At 36.9% G+C, this 21,365-nt stretch overlaps 1 protein-coding gene across 9 annotated transcripts in view; it reads left to right on the forward strand.

Moving 5' to 3' along the window:
• The first annotated feature begins 4,470 nt into the window (after nucleotides 1–4,470).
• Nucleotides 4,471–21,365, forward strand: part of LOC131427476 (uncharacterized) — a 51,325-nt gene continuing 34,430 nt past the window's right edge. For 5 of the 9 annotated variants that reach the window (XM_058590694.1, XM_058590696.1, XM_058590699.1 and 2 more), the window contains exon 1: nucleotides 4,471–4,673. The gene's annotated coding sequence lies outside the window, so the exon portion shown is untranslated. Of the gene's footprint in view, nucleotides 5,313–15,702; nucleotides 21,269–21,365 lie in introns of those variants that run through there. The other 4 variants (XM_058590697.1, XM_058590698.1, XM_058590701.1 and 1 more) reach the window with 3 other exon arrangements.

The raw sequence follows: 21,365 nt of genomic DNA on the forward strand, positions 1-21,365 counted from the left end.
GCTAAATCCAAGCCTGTCGAGCTTTGCAATTGCAATTTGATGGTTAATCTTGTCGAATGCAGCAGTGAAATCTGTATAGATGGAATCAACGTGATGTTGCGCTTGCATAGATCGAATGATATATGATGTATATAGAACAAGATTTGTAGACGTAGACCGTTTAGGCATGAAACCGTGTTGAGTATCAAATATGCAACTGGAGCAGTTGTGAGTTATGAAGTCCAGGATTATTATTTCAGATAGTTATGAAACTGAACATAATGCAGAAATTCTTCGATATTTTGAAATAAGGGATTTATCGCCTTTCTTATAAACGGGAAAAACGTAAGAGACTTTCCAAGATTCGGGAAAAAATCCAAGCTGGAGAGATAGGTTGAACAGTTTTGTCAAAGGTACAAGAAGACTTCTGCAGCATTTTTTCAACACTAATGACGGAATACCATCAGAGCTGGAACTTAAGAATGATTTTAGTTTCAATAATTCATTGTTAACGTCAGCAGTCGTAATCGTAGGATGAGGACCAAACGATGGACGGAGTGGAACATTGCTGGTGGCCAAGAGAATATCCTGCGTAGACAAAGTTTCTTTGGAGAAAACACTGCTAAAGTAGCTGCGGAATAGGCCACAAACACCAGAAGGGGTCGAAGCATCCAGTTCACCAAAAAAAATATGAGTTGGTAATCCCGATTCATTCCTCTGATCGTTGACATAGTTCTGGATGTTGCGTTGGTAGTTATACAGGGTGATTTTTTAAGAGCTTGAGAACTTTTTTAAACAATAAAACGCATAAAATTTGCAAAATCTCATCGGTTCTTTATTTTAAACGTTAGATTGGTACATGACATTTACTTTTCGAAGATAATTTCATTTAAATGTTGACCGCGGCTGCGTCTTAGGTGGTCCATTCGGAAAGTCCGCTTTTTTATCGACAAATTTTGTTCAGCGATGAGGCTCATTTCTGGTTGAATGGCTACGTAAATAAGCAAAATTGCCGCATTTGGAGTGAAGAGCAACCAGAAGCCGTTCAAGAACTGCCCATGCATCCCGAAAAATGCACTGTTTGGTGTGGTTTGTACGCTGGTGGAATCATTGGACCGTATTTTTTCAAAGATGCTGTTGGACGCAACGTTACAGTGAATGGCGATCGCTATCGTTCGATGCTAACAAACTTTTTGTTGCCAAAAATGGAAGAACTGAACTTGGTTGACATGTGGTTTCAACAAGATGGCGCTACATGCCACACAGCTCGCGATTCTATGGCCATTTTGAGGGAAAACTTCGGAGAACAATTCATCTCAAGAAATGGACCGGTAAGTTGGCCACCAAGATCATGCGATTTGACGCCTTTAGACTATTTTTTGTGGGGCTACGTCAAGTCTAAAGTCTACAGAAATAAGCCAGTAACTATTCCAGCTTTGGAAGACAACATTTCCGAAGAAATTCGGGCTATTCCGGCCGAAATGCTCGAAAAAGTTGCCCAAAATTGGACTTTCCGAATGGACCACCTAAGACGCAGCCGCGGTCAACATTTAAATGAAATTATCTTCAAAAAGTAAATGTCATGTACCAATCTAACGTTTAAAATAAAGAACCGATGAGATTTTGCAAATTTTATGCGTTTTATTGTTTAAAAAAGTTCTCAAGCTCTTAAAAAATCACCCTGTAGTAGAGCGCCTTATTCAGTCGTTTATAGGCACGATCAGCGCAAGCTAGACGGTATTGATCGATACAGCTATTCGTTCCTCCGATATTTTGATAGTAGATTCCTAAACAAGTGTTTGGCTTTGTCGAGTTGGATACCGATAAGGCATTGGAGGGTACTGCACCGGTGAGCGAGGGTACGGACGACGGATCGATTGAGAAATAATTGGGAATGATCGAGGAGATTGTACTTGGGTGTAGTTGTATACATTTTGTTGTCGTGGTGGAGGTCGTGATGCATTCGGTCTTCGTAGGGGTACTTGCTCTAAAAAAGGAGCAATAGACACACCGGATGGCCAGAAGTCCGGAGAAGTTATTAAATTTTCGAAATCGCTAGGGATCCGCAGCTTAACCGATATGAATGAGAGCGGTCGATCGATACTCTGGTGGACGAGTTTCAAGCGTTCGATTAGACTACTGTCACACCTAAGTCTTCTGATTGCTTCTGATTAAATGAGACGATGAATGGCCAATTGCAATATACCTAGTAAACGAAAATGAAAATAATCAGACTAAATTCTCACTTTCAAATTGGATATTAGAAGTTTTTCATCAAGTCATCATTTCGAGAGGCTCAAACGCAAAAATTACTTCCAGCGTTTTTCCAATTACATCATAAAATTAAGATCAAGAAAAGTATGGTATTTTTACATTTGGGCTCTAGAGACTGTTTCATTCCGCTCTGCTACAGATTAATAGATTTTTTTTCCAAAAAATGCAAATTTAAATATGTGCATTTTTCACAAACCAACAAACCCCTGAATGCTCGCAATTCTTGTTATTCAGCCCAATTGAAAGTGATTTAACTGGTAGTAATTCTCTCAATTTTTTTTATTTCTCATCTGCCATATTGACGAATTTTCATTTTATTTGTCTTTTGAATCATTCAGCTCCACAGAAAAATTTATAGAAAATAAGGGATGTTTTGAGTATTGTCAGAAAGATTAATATTTTATTCTAATTTTTTTTGGAGGCGCATTTCTTCCATTAAAAAATACTCAATAAAATTTTCCAACAATTTTTAACAATCAGCCATGCGTTTTCATTAGAGCACAATTAGAAGGAAACGCATGATGCTTATTTCTAGTGGTTATTAACCATTCGTTTTCTTTTAATATAATTTCAATGGCGACGCATGGTTGATGGGTTAATTTAAAATTAATTCCGTATTTAAGAAAAAATTTGTTCAAAAATTTTCATTTAATTCTAAAAAATTCAGAGTGATAAAATTAAAATCCAACGTGTGGAAAAATATGTTTCGAAATTTCAAAGTATTTTTTAAGGTCATCGTGCAGGTACCATGCGCGCGGGTGGTTTTAGCAAATATTTCGATGAAAATTATGAAAACTTTTCCTAAACCAAAAACATACAGACCTTTGAAAAGCTTTTACCTATCTGCAGGACTAAAATGGCTGAAAAATTCTTAGCATTTTCCGAGTCTTATCAAAAATAGCTCTGAAAAATGAGTGTATTTGGGATCTTTCACAATTATCTGGAAAAATAATGCAATGATATATATATTTTTTTTTTTCAAATGAACCTTATGCTGGTTACAAAGATCACATCCGGACACATTTTTGGAAAACCTTTTCACGCTTTTCATAGAAAATCAACGAATTTCAAAAATTTCAATTTGTAAAAAAAATCATATCATCGCATTATTTTTTGAAATAATTGTGAAAGATCACAAAAACGCTCATTTTTCAGAGTTTTTTTTTATAAGACTCGGAAAATCCTCCGAATTTTCCAGCCATTTTCACCCTGCAGATAGACAACAGTTTTTCGAAGGTTTGTATGCTTTTGGTTTCGGCAAATTTTTCAAAATTTCCATCGAAAATTTCCTAAAACCACCCGCGCACATGGTACTTGGACGATGGCCTTAATGCAAAAAATACATCTTTTTAAAATTGACTGACAATACCTATAATAAACCCTATTTTTCCAAAATTTTTGATAGATAGTCAAGGTCATTTCAGAAATCGAATAAAACGAAAATCAATATAATCACCCAAGCTCCGTAAATATGGCATTTGAAGGGTTGAAATTTTGGGAAATTTGTCTCCAATCCAAACTCTTTCAAATATGATATAATGGTATGAATTCCCTCTGGGAGCGGATTTCATGTGCTTTCCCGGCAATAACCATATTTCCGGGAATGTGTCTGTATTTCATTTACAATTTTTTCATTATTTCCCATATGTTTTTATTTCAATTGTTTGCAGTTAAATGGAGAAAGTGAAGCGGCATCGATAGAAAAAAAATCGATCACTATTTTAATTTTAAATCTATTTGAAACAGAATAGACATTGAATTCATCAAAACATCCGTTAAGGTTTACACCGTTTACAGAACTGTTAGGCAGAATTTGACAGATCGATGAAAATTCTACTATCAAAAGCTTTGTAATCAATTTTAATGCTTTATTCAATCTTTTCCATAGTTACAAATTCCGTCATATTAGTTAAAAAGTACTCCAAAGAAATCCGAAGCATCCACACCATATTCACCACTGCACATTTTCTCAATGCACCGTTCCAGTGAAAGTTCAGCCGGAGAAAACTCTCTCCCTTTCGATTCATATTTTCTCATCGTCTCACTGGAAAACTCGAATGTACAAATTAACTGAGTAAGTCTCATTCTCATTTTCCCTCTGTCTCTCATTCTCCCGTTTACTGCTCATACTGGAAATTTTCGTGCCGCCAGGATAGTCGAACCGTCGGAAGTCGAGGTTATTCATATTTCATCGTACCAGTTTCATTCGAATCGCGAGTGGAAAAGGGCGCGGATTTTTGTTTTGTTGTTGGACAATCATTGTAAACAATCGAGTCGGACCGACATCTCCAGTCGGAATCGAAATTTTGCATATAAACAAAGAGAAGCAGCAGAAAAAAAGAAGAAGAAGGAGAAGAAAACTTTAATGAAGAAGGGGTCCATTGCCATCTACCTGGGCACTGGTGCCGTTCATGTTTTAGGTTAGTAGGTAGTGTTGCAGCGGATGTGGGTAGGAGAAAGAAAAATATAGGACCGTCATATTTCTCGGACGGAACACGGTGAATCTTCTATTTTCGTTTTTTTTTGTAATTTGTCCTTCCTCGGAGAACAATCCCGTGAATATCGATTTCGGATTGTCACGCCAAACATAGTAGGACTCCGGATTTAAATAAGTGATTTCGACGCCCCGCTGGGCACGACGGGACAGAAAGAAAGTGCAAATTGAAATCCAAATCGAAAAAAAGTGATATTTCGGTCTGGTCTTGCTTGATATGCTGTGCCGGGTCAGTGCGAACTACGGGACAGACGGTCGCTCGGTCGTTGTAAGCAAGGACGCGTGACAAGTTTCACCATTTGCAGTCGCGCACCGGGCGATTTAATTGGTTACCTGACGGACGCTGCAGTCGCCCGGTGGTTGGTGTTGGACTACCATTGAGTCATACATTCACGAACCTTGTCCCCGGAGGGAAAATTCTGAAACGTTAGAGGTTGGCTCACGGTTTGCCTATCGGAATGGCTTCGTTCGAGTGATTACAGTGTGTAAATAACGCTTCGGATTGCTACCGGATTAGTACCGGAACAATTAACTTGTCGTTCCATGTGTGTCTGCGAATGCATTGGTAATTTTGTGACCTTTTCTGAGTCGAAGGCTGCCTGTTCCGTTCGGCAATTAAGGGAGGAGATGCTACCGGATAGCACACAAATTGAAAACAACAATCGGTGAATTAATTGATCGTTCGAATAATTGAAGCTTCCTACAGTTTTGCGCAATTAGATAGTTTGTTAGTTGAACACAAGTTGTGTTCAAAACATTTTAGGTGCAAACTGATACAACATATCGAGAAAAGTTACTGTTCGTCGTGCAAGCTTTAGGAATGTTACATTTACTCTATGAGAAGTTTATTGCGTCAAATATTTACTATTAGAACTCAGATACAAAATATTCTGGTAAAAAAGTTACCAGTCGAGGGTTGTTCCTTTTGCAGGGTTGCAGCTCTGATACTGGAGATATCTTGTTTATTTAAAACTGTTCTTCTAGTCAAACCACTCTCCAACTTGAAAATAAGGAAAAAAATCCATTCGGCAGGAAAGTCTGTTTCGGAAAAGACTATTTCAAGTCTTTGATCATTTTCACGGTCAATTTCAATACTTTTTGGCGACTTGCATAGAATCCCGTCAGAACGGTCTATGCATAAACAACTCTGACAAATGTATCTAATCATCGCAAATTGGTGTTATGTAGAGAGGAAAATTACTGCCTAAATGAAATGTTTGCATCAAATGGATTCAAACATTACAGAAGGACTTTGGATCCCTTGCAATTGGCAAGTAATCGACGCGTATTTAGTTTATGTTCTTCAGTTTTGTATGAACAATTGACATTTTCTAACCTCACCTATACTCTAGTTTGCATTCAATGTTTGATTTCTTACCGTATCGAAAACTTCCAAACCTTCAGTCTTCTGTACCAGCCAATCACACCTTTAAAACATAGTACGATATTGCAAAGCAAAGCAAAGTCTTGGCATTACATTCCTTTTGTGGCCTTTCTGTTTCAACAGACTTCGCAGCCGATTCTTAGCGTACAGGATCATTGCATGGCTAGTACTACGATTCTACTGACACTATGAATCCAGGTAGTGGCTTGAACATATGATAACTGGCTTGTAAGACCCGCCAATCCGGCTTTGAGATTGCACACATCTGAATATAAGACTTATTATGCCTTATGAATCCAACTATTTAAGTATGATATGCAAAATACTATTTAAATAAATTGCAAAGAATGCTGCAGACGGTTTTCATCAAAAAGAAGTTGACAATTTAAAGTCACATTAAGGGATTTTTTTTTTATTTAAAAGACATTTTTATTCAGGCCTATTTGCGTACAAGCTTTACGTGGCCGATTGAGCCGATTTTTTGAATATTTTTTTTTTTGAGTTGGATCACGTTGTCACCGTTTTCCTAGGGGGAGAAGAGCTTCCATTTCCCTCCTGCGAGGATTGAGGGGCACTTTGTTCGTGGTTCGTCTCGTCATCCATTGCCGCATCGATGGTATTGTTGTCGATTTCCGTCTTCTTTTCGTTGCTAGTTGCTGGCTTACCGTAGTGAACAGCTTGTTGGCAATATTAACATGTGGCCATCTGATTGTCATAGGTAACAAGTGATTTGCACAGGATTCTTGTATCCTGACCGAAAGTTACATAAGAAGGTATAGGCCACATCAAGCGCATGCGTAACAAACTTCTATAGCACTATCTTCCATATATACTGGAATATTGTACTTAATGTCCTCGTGCTCCACATTGTGCACATTGTTATTGTCTTTTGCGAATTGAATTGCATCCAACTCTTTATAAAACTGAATGTAAACAACATTATTCGTCTTATTGCATTGAAGTAAATGCACACGTTTAATGTCAAGATGCATTTGCTCCTTAAGCAAACCTTCAATTTCTCGTATCGAAGGTCGAATTTTGCACTGCCTGAAGTCAACAACAATTGTATTCTTTCGTGTCGGCGGTAGCTTTTGTCCGTTTGGTTCACTCATTTCGAGGTCGTTCTATTGTTCACTACACAGTACTGTACTTGGTTTCTTCTGTCCCGAACGTAAGCGGTTTTGTTTTATCGACTGACTTGGATGAGACGTGAAAGCGAACTGATTAGGGGTTTAATACACTTTAGCAGTAGAACGTCAAGACGAAATACTCGACTTTGAAAGATTTTCAATAAGTTTCCTAGTTTTTAATATCTTCCTATTAGAAGGATTTTCCATAACTTTCGCGTTTTAAGGGGCGGGTAGGGTCTAACACTTTTGAAAAATCATTTATTTTTTTCTTTGTATTTTCTTATAGTAAAACATTTAAAAAATATTCTGTGAAATAGGCGATAGGCATCGGAACAAAACTCTGCAAGTTATGGGCCTTTATCTTTGCTTATCTCATACTGCGAAGAAGTAAGACCTCGGTGCACAGGCCTAAGACTTCTGCTTCGAATAACTTAAAAACTTGACATAACATTCTTGAAATATTTCATTATAACAAATTATAAAAGAAAAAATATGTTTTCTTGAAAATATTAGACCCTACGGGCTCCCTTGAGTAACAAATTGTTCCCATTGATTCTATAGACAACCCTTCTTAATCCACCTAGTGGTGTGATAATGCCTTTCTCTTTCTGCAAAATAGTCTCATGATTTTTTATCTTTTTATGAAATAATTTCTGACACTAATTTTTGATTTTGATTTTTGAATTTTCATAGATCTAGAAAAATCACCATTTACATGAAATTTGTTTGATGCTAAAAGTCTTAGATTTGCTGGAAACGTCGAGATTTCCAGAAAGTTGATTTTTTGAAAACAATTTTTTTTTTTGAAATGACACTTAATCTCGACGTTTTATGCAATTTCAATACTTTTGACATAAAAAAAATTTAATTTCGGAAATCTCATATACTCCCCTCTATGGTAATTTTTCAAGATCGAAAATTTTCGAACCTTAACCGCAGGGTAGCACCCCTTACCTATATTCGATTTAGGTCAAATTTTGCATGGGGACTTTTTTCGAGGTACTTAAACTTTTGAACAGTAGCGCTTAACTAAATTAGAGGTGATCCCAAAATATTGGCACCCTTATATACATTAGAGCGATAAAAAAACAACGTGCTTTGTCGGTTACGTCACTTATACCATTATATATCCGGAACCAAAAGTCACAGTCATTTGATATTCAAACTTGATCAATGACCCAGTAGTAGCCTTCAAACGAGTCTAAGCTTGTTAAAATCGGTTCAGCCATCTCCGAGAAACTTGCGCGGTAAAAAAACAACACGTTTTGTCGGTTACGTCATTTATACCATCATATCTCCGGAATCAAAAGTCACAGTCATTTTTATCTTCGAACTTGATCAATTGCCCGACAGTACCTTTCAAATGAGCATAAGTTTGTTAAAATCGGGTCAGCTGTCTCTGAGAAAATTGAGCGGTAAAAATATCTTCGAAAAGTGCACACACACAGACATTTTCCGATCTCGTCGGACTGAGTCGAATGGTATATAACACTATGGGTCTCCGAGGCTCCGTTCGAAAGTCGGGTTTTCAAGCAATTCTAACACCTTTCTGTAGAGAAAGGCAAAAACTTTAAATGCGTTTTCCTCGAAAGCAGGTTTTGAAAGCCTGTGTCCATCGTCATTCAAAAGCTACTGCACCAATTTCTTTCAAATTTTGCACACATTTTCTACATATAAAAAATCAGACCCCAACGTTTTCCTTTTCGTTGTTTGTTACTTTGGGGAGGTTTAGCAGCTACAAAATGGCGAATTTTTTTCGTGAAAAATCGAAGTTTTGACTTTGAACAACCACCAAAAATTTAAAAACCTGTTTTAATCCACCTAGTGGTGTAATGATGCCTTTCTCATGTACATATAATATTGAGGTATTCTATTCAAATTTTTCTCTTCGATTGAAAGAAACCAAGAGATTGTTTATGCATAACATACAGAATAAAACAGTGCTTTGATTGCGTAAGTCATCCTTAAGAAAACGAAATGGGTTCACTATTATATGCACTTCCGGACCGGAACCCGAGAACCGGTATAATCAAAGTCGGTTCGTACGGCCACCAACTAACATGACACACAAACTCTACTAGTACGCACTCTAAATTACGATTTAAATGTTTGTTGTATCCGAAAATATACAGTAATTTTTGGTAGGACCATAAGACCTTTCAATTGACCCTAAGATTGGGAATAACGGCTCCAACATCCATGTTTGCTCCACCAGTTTAAGTGACGGTGTACAATATTGAACACAGTTTACCCTATAACTCCGGAACCGGAAGTCGGATCCAGATGAAATTCAGGAATTTCGTATAGGACGAGACCTTTCATTTGAATATGAGTTTGTCAAAATCGGTTCAGCCATCTCCGAGAAAACCTAGTGAGATTATTTGACACATACACACACATACATACATACATACACACACAGACATTGCTCAGCTCGATGAACTGAGTCGAATGGTATATGACAATTTTCACTAGTCGGTTTTTCAAGTGATTGCATAACCTTTCTATATGAGAAAGGCAAAAACATTAAAAACATGAAACAGTAACTTTGGGGTCTAGAAAAACTTCTACTATGCTGCTTCGGTTTGTTCACTTCTGATTAGTCTGCGCTGAGATACAGTGGACCTCTTCACCGACTCATTTCTCAATATTTTTCCACGAAAACATGACAAAATGTTGTTCGAATAGTGCTTTTTGTCATGCAAAACATTTGAATTTATTTTGTTGAACGATAATTCTGAAAAAAAAAATCGCAAAAATGATTATTTTTTTCATCATTTATCACCCCCCTTTAAATGATTCATTACATACAAAAAAAATGCACACCCTCCCATTCTGCTACTAACGCAGAAGGCGAAAGCACCCAGTTGACGCCGTTCTATTGCCCAAATGTCATCACGGGAGGCATGAGATAAGAACTTATGAGTACTTAGTTATCTCACCTTTTGACGACAAAGAGCCGGCAATTCGCATGTGCTAAAAATAAACTTGAATTAATAAGGAGTGTATCGAAAATAAACTATCCACAATTTTTTCTTTCAAATTATGATAAAAAACAATACTTTATTCAAACTAAAAATTGATCATTTATTGTACGAGGTTAAACTTGAGCATAATGAAAACCGGATGAAATTTAAGTTATTCCTTCACGAATTTTCGAACTTTTGATCGAACGCTCTTCATTAAGTTCCTGACAATTGTTGCATCGCATTTTTGGACGCTTGAGTCCAATTTTTTTTTTTGAGCATGTTCCCAGCTGCCTTACCAGCCTTCTTGAAGACCCTCTTCACGATTGCCTAGTAACGTTCGATGGGTCGAAGCTGAGGGCAATTTGGTGATTTGGATTGATTTGGATTTGGATTGGATTTATATTTTTTAAACGAAATTTATACCTTTTTCCGCAAGCCAATTGAGAGTGGTTTTGGCATAGTGACCCGATGCTAAATCCGGCCAAAACAGTGGAGGTGTACTATGCTTCTTATATAAAGGCAGCAATCTCTTCTGAAAACAATCAGATCGATTGATTTCTGCATTTATAGTTCCGGTAGTGTAAAAAATGGTTGACTTCAAACCACAGGAACATATTGCTTGCCATACCAGTACCTTTCGACCGAATTTGTTCACTTGAATCGACCTGTCCGCATCGCTCACATCCTCCCCAACGACGACAGTAAAGTATTGTGGACCTGAAAGGGTTTTTGAGTCCTCCTCTACATAAGCCTCATCGTTCATCAAAACGCATGCATCCGGACACTGCAAAAGACGCGAATACAATTTCCGGACCCTTGTTGCTGCTCGCTGTTTCTGTTCTACACTTTGTTTCGAGATTTTCTGCTTCTTGTAGGTCTTCAGGTGATTTCGCCTCTTGATACGCTGGATCATTCCGACACTCGTTCCTGCTTTTTTGGCCAAATCACGTATTGACTTTGATTTGTTCTTCATGATTAGAGATACCACTTTCTACCCTCCTCACTTAGCCATGTGTCCAGAACGTTAATTTTCTCTTCCTTTTCAATACGCGACATTTTGAAAACGCAGAATTTCAACCGCACAAACAAGTAAACAAACGAAAGCTGACAGCCAAACGCACAGCATGCTGTGATCTGAGCATAAAAAACCATCACAAATACATGCCTACATCACAAATGTATGTAGATAGCTTATTTTCGATACACTCCTTACAAAATCCAGGAATTAAAAAAACCTGAAAACGTGGTTTTCTTATTTTTGATAAAAATGAAAACGAAGTACTTCAATGAGTCCCAAAACACAATACTTATTTATTACTAAGAAATCAATACTGGTACCAAAATTGGATGTGTGGCAGAATAAGTTTCAAATTTTGTAAATATTTTTTCGGAACTCTTAAAAAAGTTTGAAAAAATCTTAAAAAAGTTTGAAAAAATGCACACCTTCCTAACAATGCCTGCAACATCCAATTTTTCGATGGAGTGGTTGCTTCGAAAATCAAAATTTCGCCTTCTATTAAAAATAACGATTTTGAATTGAATACTTGAAAAATCCGAATCAGTTTTTCCTTACTTGACCTTATCCAAATTGTAATTTTGTAACGGAAATGTTTAGCACTGTAAATCACAAAACTTCATAACATTTAATTACGTTCTTCCAACTAGACAGCAAAAGGATTTATTCGGCTCAACTTTTATCTTTAAATTACTTGATCTCTGTCGGAATCCAGCTTGCGTCAGAACCGACTTGCATGCTCATTATTGCAGCAGTAATTGCGGGTTTGAATAGGACGCGACGAGCACGCACTAATGCTCGAGCCTCCAACCAGAAGAAATAATCGTAAGAACCTGTCATTTCGTAAGCCGCATATGATTAGTGTGATAAGACACGGCTGCGGTCTCAGCCAGTGGAAAACGCTCACCGGCACACCGGGAGCATAAAGCTTCGCAAACGATGATGGCAACGTGTCATCCGAATCCACACGGGAACGCTTTCGGAACACAGATTCGCCCGCTTCAACCGTTCGCCAGTGCTGAGACCATGAACTGCCTCGGTCCGGTCCGGCTGATTTTCCTACCAACCGGTCGACTTCGAACGGCTGATGGCTGGTCGGTGGGTGGGTGGTTGGATGTTTGGTGTATCTTCACTGCGCCACTGGTGCTGCGTCTAGTAGAAGCCTTGACAAAGACTACCGAGATCAGGACCCACCGGAAGCAACTTGTTTGTTTGTGAGAGGCGGGGTTCGTCGAAACGGAAATTGCTACTTGGCTCCGAGAGTGGATGGATTATGTTTTGGGTTTGGGATGGTCCGTTGGTTGTTCGGTGCTTTCCATGGGAGCAGTGATATTGTAATTGAGATGTTCCGGGAAAATTGGCGTTTACGCATTGATAATAAATTATGGTCTTGATCTCGTTCACTTCTTCAGTGCAGAGAAATGATATCCTCAGCTGAATAATGATCTTTGAATTTGTTTTCTTCGCTTGCGACGATACGTTTTCATCAACTATTAATTTTCTAACAATAGAACTTATCGTTGAAAATTCCCCAAAATTAAAGCACATTCTGAGGCAAACAAGACAGGAGAACATCATTGCCGTCATGGAAAGGGCGGTTGCCACTGAAAACCTCAGCACCGCAGGCGGTCTATTGTAATCCAGAAACATCATGTTTCGAGCAACGCCCGCTTCATTATGAGTTGGAGCACGGGTTGAATTTCATTGTAAAGCGTTTAATATCAGCATGAGAACAACATGTTATTATCAAATGTTAAATGCAAACTTCACAATCGTAGCTGCTGCGTTGAGCATTAATTTTTTGCTATCTAACCATTGTACTTACAAATGTCACAGGTGCCATAAAACCATTACAATCCAATGAGAATATGTCAACGCGTGACACAACTCAATCAAAATGTTGCTGTCGACGTTACTGCAGCTGAGTGCAACATTGTTCTGAAATAGAATAAACGACCAATGTAGATTGATGTGGAAAAATGAATCGAAAACCGAAACACTGGTTTTTAAAACGAAAATTATTTAGAGATTTGACACGTTCAAGGCTGTCAAGATTTCCAGCACGGCTCATATGGGTAATTTGTAGAAGCTGTTGTCTCACTTGTTTGTGTATACGTCGTCAGTCGAGTTTTCGAGGAAATAAAAATTGCACGATTTATCGAAATATCGAAGTTTCGTTTGCATATTATTTTGATGATGTTCCTAATTTTTTCTATTGATCGAGATTCCCAGAAATTGACTCTTAGTGACAAGCAGTTTTAATAAAAATGAAGAGAATTACACTGATCTGAGCAACAAATAATTAATCAACGACCAAAAGAATAGCCAGGGTCAGGATTTCATTGCCGAAAGTCGTTCTATCGAAATACCGAAGGCCATTTCGTTTTGTCAAATACTACTTCCAGCGAGAATCATTTCACCGAATTGAATAATTGTCATAATTTTGTTTTGGAACCGATTTCAAATAAAGAAATATGAAAGGTGATATTGCTGCCACTCGTTTTATTTACCTAAGTCCATACATTTGAAATATTTTCTTTTCAAATAGCGGATAAACTCATTTTTCCGTATTCGATCCAGAAAGAAAAGTCTCTAGGTTTAATTTTACGGATTGATTTAAGATCTTAAGAATATAATTTTGAGTACGGGTATAGCGTGATGGGTTAGTCGATGCCTTACATGCATGCTACCTGGGTTCGATTACCAATCCCGAACATTGGGTCAGAAAGTTTCCCTGGTTAATAATAATAATAATAATAATAATAATAATAATAATAATAATAATAATAATAATAATAATAATAATAATAATAATAATAATAATAATAATAATAATAATAATAACAATAATAATAATAATAATAATCATCATCATAATAATAATAACTATAATAATAATGATAATAATAAACAAGGTTGGCTTTTATCGTATCAAAGAACGCTTACTAGCAACTCTTCACCCGATTCAATCAGTGCCGTCAAAGAGAGACGGATATCATCGCAGCATCAAAAAACCGGCATGGCTCATATAACATAGAATAGACACCAGTACGAGAGCAAATTTATCTCGATGATCTGTCTGAGAATTAAAGGTTAGCTCACTGCTGTGGGACTCTCTAAAGCAACAAACGGTCGCTTATTCGCGTTTCGCGATCCGATTCTGTATGGGCAGTGGATAATTGCGATAGACTCATTTTACTATTGCCGCTTATTCTAACTTTGTGAATATAACCTTTGTATAAATTGTGTCTATGAAAATGTATGTGAATGCTGCACACAAGGGTTTTGAAATATTGCAACCTAGTATGAGAATCATCAAGTCGATTCGATTTTCTGCGATAATTTTCAACTTGCGATTGTCTCTTGGTAAATTCCACACAGCACTAATCATTATCAGACTGTAATTTTTTCTAAGGGCCGTGAAATACTCCAAGTATGAAGTGGAGTGCAGAAATGTAGAAAAATTCTCTCACGGTTCATGCATTGAGAGACTTGACTTCTTGTAGCATCTTATACCGGTTTGAAAAAGTTGTATACAATATAGATAAATATCGAGCAGCTTCTGTCAAAGGCTATAGCAGGATAAGCATGTGAAATCTGCCCCCAAAGGGAATTCATATTGTTATACCACATTCGAAAGTTCATAGACTGGAAACAATTTTCTCAAAGTTTCAACCCTTTAACTGCCATATTGACGGAGCTAGGGTGGTTCTATTGATTTTTATTTTATTTGATTTTTTAAGAAACCGCTCCTCCGAATAATTTGAAAAAAATCAGGTGTGTCTCTCCGAATAATTTGAAAAAAATCAAGGTGCTTTGTTCTGATAGTCAGGTCAGGCGCTTGAGTTTCATAAACTACTAGAAGAAAGCACCATGCGTTTCCTTCTATCAGAACTTGATGGGGACGCATGGTCGACTGTTAATTATTTTTTAGAAAAATCAAATATAGTGGTCGTCCACATTTTTTTAAAATATGAAAACATACCACTGTAACATGTCCAAAATTTTTTTATTTATCGCTAAAATATCCGGGGTGGTGCAAAAAATGGAAGGGGGAAAAATATGTTTCGTAATTTTCAAGTATTTTTTAAAGGAAGAAATACATCTTCAAAAATTTTGAAAAAAATAGTAAACCTTCCTTATAATGCCTTGATTTTTTTCAAATTTTTCGGAGGAGCGGGTTCTTAAAAAATGAAACAAAATAAAAATCAACAGAACCACCCTAGCTCCGTCAATATGGCAGTTGAAGGGTTGAAACTTTGAGAAAATTGTTCCCAGTCTATGAACTTTCGAATGTGGTTTAAGAATATGAATTCCATTTGGGGGCAGATTTCACATACTTATCCTGGTATAGCCTTTTCGGCAATCACCAACACTGATTTTAATAATAATAATAATAATAATAATAATAATAATAATAATAATAATAATAATAATAATAATAATAATAATAATAATAATAATAATAATAACAATAATAATATTAATGATAAGAGACACCGGGTCTAAACAGGACACTTTCTGTAAATTGAAAAAAGTATCCTTTACAACCAGGTTTTTACCCAAGTTATCTATACCGTTGTGCAGTTTCACTTTCAGCCTTCAACTTCAATTCCCAATTTGTGATTTCCAAAAATATCCATTAGAGTACGTAAAAAGTTGTGATGAAGTGACTAACCTAAGATCCTGCAATGAATCAAATAATTGATATTGAAACTGACTTTAGAGTCCTTATTGAAGACTATTTGATTCTTTCGCTAAATATAATGAACGTTTTGCTTAAGTTTATAGTAAATCAGGTTCTAATAAATGATAAGAAATAGAATACAAATGTAGGTATAAATATTGAATTATGTTTCTAGAATCCGTTAAAAATTTCTATGTAAAAATTAGGCGTCCGGTTGAGCCCCACTTTTTTATCCTGTTTAGTCCCGCTCAGACAATTCATTTTCGAGGCACAGTAATAATTTTTTCCATGTTATCGAAAGCACTCAACAATCAATGAATTCAGCACGACATGAACATTCAAAAGCACTAACCAAACCGTCGTTATGGAGCAAAGAAAACGTATATATTTCCAAAAAAAAATGAAAATGGAAAATAAATGTGGAGTTTATCGAAAATAAGCTATCCACATACATTTGTGTTGTACGCATGCATTTGTGATGGTTTTTTATGTTCAGATCACAGCATGCTGTGCGTTTGGCTGTCAGCTTTCGTTTGTTTACTTGTTTGTGCGGTTGAAATTCTGCGCTTTCAAAATGTCGCGTATTGAAAAGCAAGTGAAAATTAAGGTTCTGGACACATGGCTATGTGAGAAGGATACTATGCGAAAATTAACGAAGCGGTTTGGAATTCATCATGCCAGTGTTAAAACCATCATTAATAAGTTTGGGGAACACTATTCTTTGGATGAGCTACCAGGAAGAGGCAGAAAACCAGGTTCTTAAAACCCGAAACTGCACCAAAAAGTGGTATCTCTAATCAAGTAGAACAAATCAATGTCAATACAAAAAGCAGAAAATCTCGAAACAAAATGTAGAACAGAAGAAGCGAGCAGCAAAAAAGGGTCCGGGAATTGTATTCGCGTCTTTTGCAGTGTCCGGATGCATGCGTTTTGATGGACGATGAGTTTTTTTTTCATTTCAAAAATATTTGTATTCAGGCCTATTTGCGTCCAAGCTTTATGTGGCCGATTGAGCCGATTTTAATTTTTTTTTTTTTTTTGAATTGGATCTCGTTGTTAGTTTTTGAATTGGATCTCGTTGCTAGTTGCTCTAGATGCACCTTGTTGTACATTGGTTGCAGTTGCTGGTTGGTTGGAGGGTAAGTTGTTAACTGCAGCTGGTGTACTTTGTTCTATAGGGGATGCTTTATTGTTGTTGGTGGCTGTCACAGGTGTACTGGGGTTTGTGTGAAGGAAGCATCGTTGTCCTTTGGTGTAGTTGTCTCCTTGTCCAGTAGTTTATCACATGGCATACCGTAGTGAACAGCTTTTTGGTAATATTGACATGTGGCCATCTGATTGTCATAGGTAACAAGTGATTTACACGGAATTCTTGTATCTTGACCGAAAATCACATAAGAAGGTATAGCCTTTTTCAAGTGTATGCGTAATAAACCTACGCCATTTAGAATACCGGGAAGAAAATTCTTCCACTTTTCTTTTTCGGTAGAGAGAATCTCTTCGTATTGGGACATAGTTTTGCGAATATAAGAATCGGTGACGCTTGAGTGAAGATCATGCACACGCACTTCTATAGCACTATCATCCATATATACTGGAATGTTGTACTTAATGTTCTCGTATTCCACATAGTGCACATTGTTATTGTCTTTTGCGAATTGAATTGCATCCAACTCTTTATAAAACTGGATGTAAACAACATTATTTGTCTTATTGCATTGAAGTAAATGCACACGTTTAATGTCAAGATGCATTTGCTCCTTAAGCAAACCTTCAAGTTCTCGTATCGAAGGTCGAATTTTGCACTGCCTGAAGTCAACAACAATTGTATTCTTTCGTGTCGGCGGTAGCTTCTGTTCGTTTGGTTCACTCATTTCAAGATCGTTCTATTGTTCACTACACAATACTGTACTTGGTTTCTTCTGTCCCGAACGTAAGCGGTTTTGTTATATCGACTGACTTGGATGAGATGTGAAAGCGAACTGACAATGAGATTTATGTAAAGGAGGACGCAAAAACCCTTCCAGGTCCACAATACTTCACTGTTGTCGTAGGGGAGGATGTGAGCGATGCGGACAGGTCGATTCAAGTGGATAAATTCGGTCGAAAGGTACTGATATGGCTAGCCATATGTTCCTGTGGTTTGAAGTCAACCATTTCTTACACTACCGGAACTATAATCTATCAATCTCTTCTGGAGACATTCACAAACTGGAACTAAATTGTTTATTGAATTCTGCACTTGGGACTGGTTCCGAGTTTAGTTGCGAAAATCTGGTTTCGAACTTAGATCTAGAATTCAGTTCATGAATTTAGCTGTATAATTCTGGATCTAAACACATTTTCAGAACCCAGATTCCGAGTATAATTCTAGGAATGAATTCTGAACTTGAATTTCAAACCTGAATTGAGGTTGAAAATTTAGCTCCAGATCCCAGGTTTCGAGTTCTATTCCAGCATGCAGATTCTGAATTCTGAACCATAGTTCTGAAACTGATCTCAGGAAGCATATGGACCGAGTACAGAAACTAAATGATGATTTAGAAGTCAAGTTTATAATTCTGATTCGGAATCCAAATTATAAATTTTCTTCCAGAATTCATATCTAGAATCCATTTTTGTTTTGTGCCAGACTTCTGAAGTTGAACTCCTGAAGCAGAATTCTCAAGAAAAGAACTCCGCAAAGCTAATTCCAGAATCTAGAATTAGGGTTCAGTTCCAGATACTAAAAGTGAGCCTTTACTAGAAAACTGGCGGGTGGGTAATGATAAAGACATAACCGAACATGAAAGATGAGTACTTTCAACTCACATGCGAAAGCCTTACAATGTTACTGATAGAAGTTCGAATCGAGATTGGAGATTGCTGGATCTGTCCCTGTAGTACGGTAAATTCAGGCACAGAAGCGGTACCAATTCCAAATATGGGCCTGAGCCGGTGACCGTTACCAATTCCATTTCAATGATTTGGGACATACAGGATCTGAATCAGTAACATTGTAAGGGTAAATTCAAGACCAGAATCTAGCCTTAGACTAGTAACATATGAAGTTTAGCTGCAAGCCCAATACTTGGATCTGGATCAAAATGTGGAACTAGACTAGTTATATGATAAATCCTAGTTCAGGTACAGATCCATGGGTAAATTCAGGATCACGCAACTAAATTCTTGAATTGAATTCTGAACCTGAAATCTGAAACTAAATTTGAGAACCGGTTTTCGGAACTGATATTTTGAACTAAGTTCTAGACCTTAATTTTGGTTCGGAATTCAGTTTTAGAATTCTAGCTCAGGAACAAAGTTCATGAATTTAAGAAATGGGAATCGAATACTGGAACTGTATTCTGTGCCTGGTTCAGATCCAAAATTGAAATTCAGGAACTCAGCAGATTTGAATCCTACATTCTGGAAGAGGATCTGAATTCCAAAGCAACTGCAAAATTCTACAGTATTTGAAATCCTCACTGATTGTCATCATGCCAAAGGTTTTTATGTGTAACATAAAATGAACAATTTCGCAATAGACGAAAAAATCAACTATAAGAACAGTTTGGTTAATGATTCAATGACTAAATTGACCATCTTAAACAACATGCACAAATGTGTCAATTAAAAATCATATTAGTCAATTAGTCAATTAGTCAATTCAAAATACTCTTGGTTTATAACCATACATAGTTAGTGCCTGGTTATTCTAGTGAACAAAACGAGTCATAAGTTCACTGCGTTGAATCACTGATATTATTCCGCATTTCTATGTGTCGGCTTTGCACGATACATTTTGTGCTATGATTCGTTCAATTTATGCGATTGAAGTCTTGCGCACCTTATTTTGGCACTGAATTTCACCTTAATGCTTGTTCATACCAAACATTATACAAAACATCAATCTTGAGTTATTTGTGATTATCTTATACTGCTGAAAATTTTATCATAAATTGCTGACCATATTGCCGATGATATGGAAAAAATTACCCATTTTTGTACATAGTGAGTTTTGAAAAGGCGCTCCATTGTAAAGTAAGAGAAAAGTTACTTTTAACTTTTTTAGATGATGTTTGAGTGATCCGCTGGTCTAACACGCTAGATATCGTATGATCGAGTTCTGACTTGGAAGAACTCCTAGTGACCGTAGGAACGTAAAATTGGCCATACAAAAGTCCTATACAGTTACGAGTTCGCAGCGAGATCTGTTGAAACTGAATGTAAAATTCCGTATCGGAATGTAGAACCATGACTTTGCATTTTGCTCTAAATCTAGTGCTCTTCCGTTTGTTCAACACTTTTATATGTAATTGAATTACGGGATTTAATTGTTCGGGGAATTCACTTAATTGACATGGTACTTCAACAAATAAAGTTATACTGAACCACTGTGAATTTTAACAATTTTAACGAATACACACAAACCTCCGTTTACGAACACTTTTTATACGTTACCTCTTTTTACGTAACTCTTTTTACGAACCAAATCCCAAATAACGTAAACTTTTTCTACGAACCTACTTCGTAAAAAGAGGTTTTGACATACATCGAAAGCGATTTCCGGCTCATTTATATTCCATGGAAACTACTACAATATGGGTATTTTTGAAACGGGTTTAAAGAGAAGATTCCGGAAAATGATGTTTGAGATGGTTCTGAAATTCAAGATGGCGACTTCCGGTTTCTTGATATTCCTTGAAAACCCTTACAATGTGTGTATTTTCGGAACGGGATTAATGAGTGAATGTCGGAAAACGATGTTTGAGGTGGTTCTGAAATTCAAGATGGCGACTTCCGGTTTCTTGATATTCCTCGAAAACCCTTAAAATATGAGTATTTTCAGAACGGGATTGATGAGTAGATGTCGGAAAACGATGTTTGAGGTGGTTCTGAAATTCAAGATGGCGACTTCCGGTTTCTTGATATTCCTTGAAAACCCTTAAAATATGAGTATTTTCAGAACGGGATTGATGAGTAGATGTCGGAAAACGATGTTTGAGGTGGTTCTGAAATTCAAGATGGCGACTTCCGGTTTCTTGATATTCCTTGAAAACCCTTAAAATATGAGTATTTTCAGAACGGGATTAATGAGTAGATGTCGGAAAACGATGTTTGAGGTGGTTCTGAAATTCAAGATGGCGACTTCCGGTTTCTTGATATTCCTTGAAAACCCTTAAAATATGAGTATTTTCAGAACGGGATTGATGAGTAGATGTCGGAAAACGATGTTTGAGGTGGTTCTGAAATTCAAGATGGCGACTTCCGGTTTCTTGATATTCCTTGAAAACCCTTAAAATATGAGTATTTTCAGAACGGGATTGATGAGTAGATGTCGGAAAACGATGTTTGAGGTGGTTCTGAAATTCAAGATGGCGACTTCCGGTTTCTTGATATTCCTTGAAAACCCTTACAATGTGTGTATTTTCGGAACGGGATTAATGAGTGAAT

Source organism: Malaya genurostris, chromosome 2, assembly GCF_030247185.1.
Source record: "Malaya genurostris strain Urasoe2022 chromosome 2, Malgen_1.1, whole genome shotgun sequence".
NCBI lineage: Eukaryota > Metazoa > Arthropoda > Insecta > Diptera > Culicidae > Malaya > Malaya genurostris.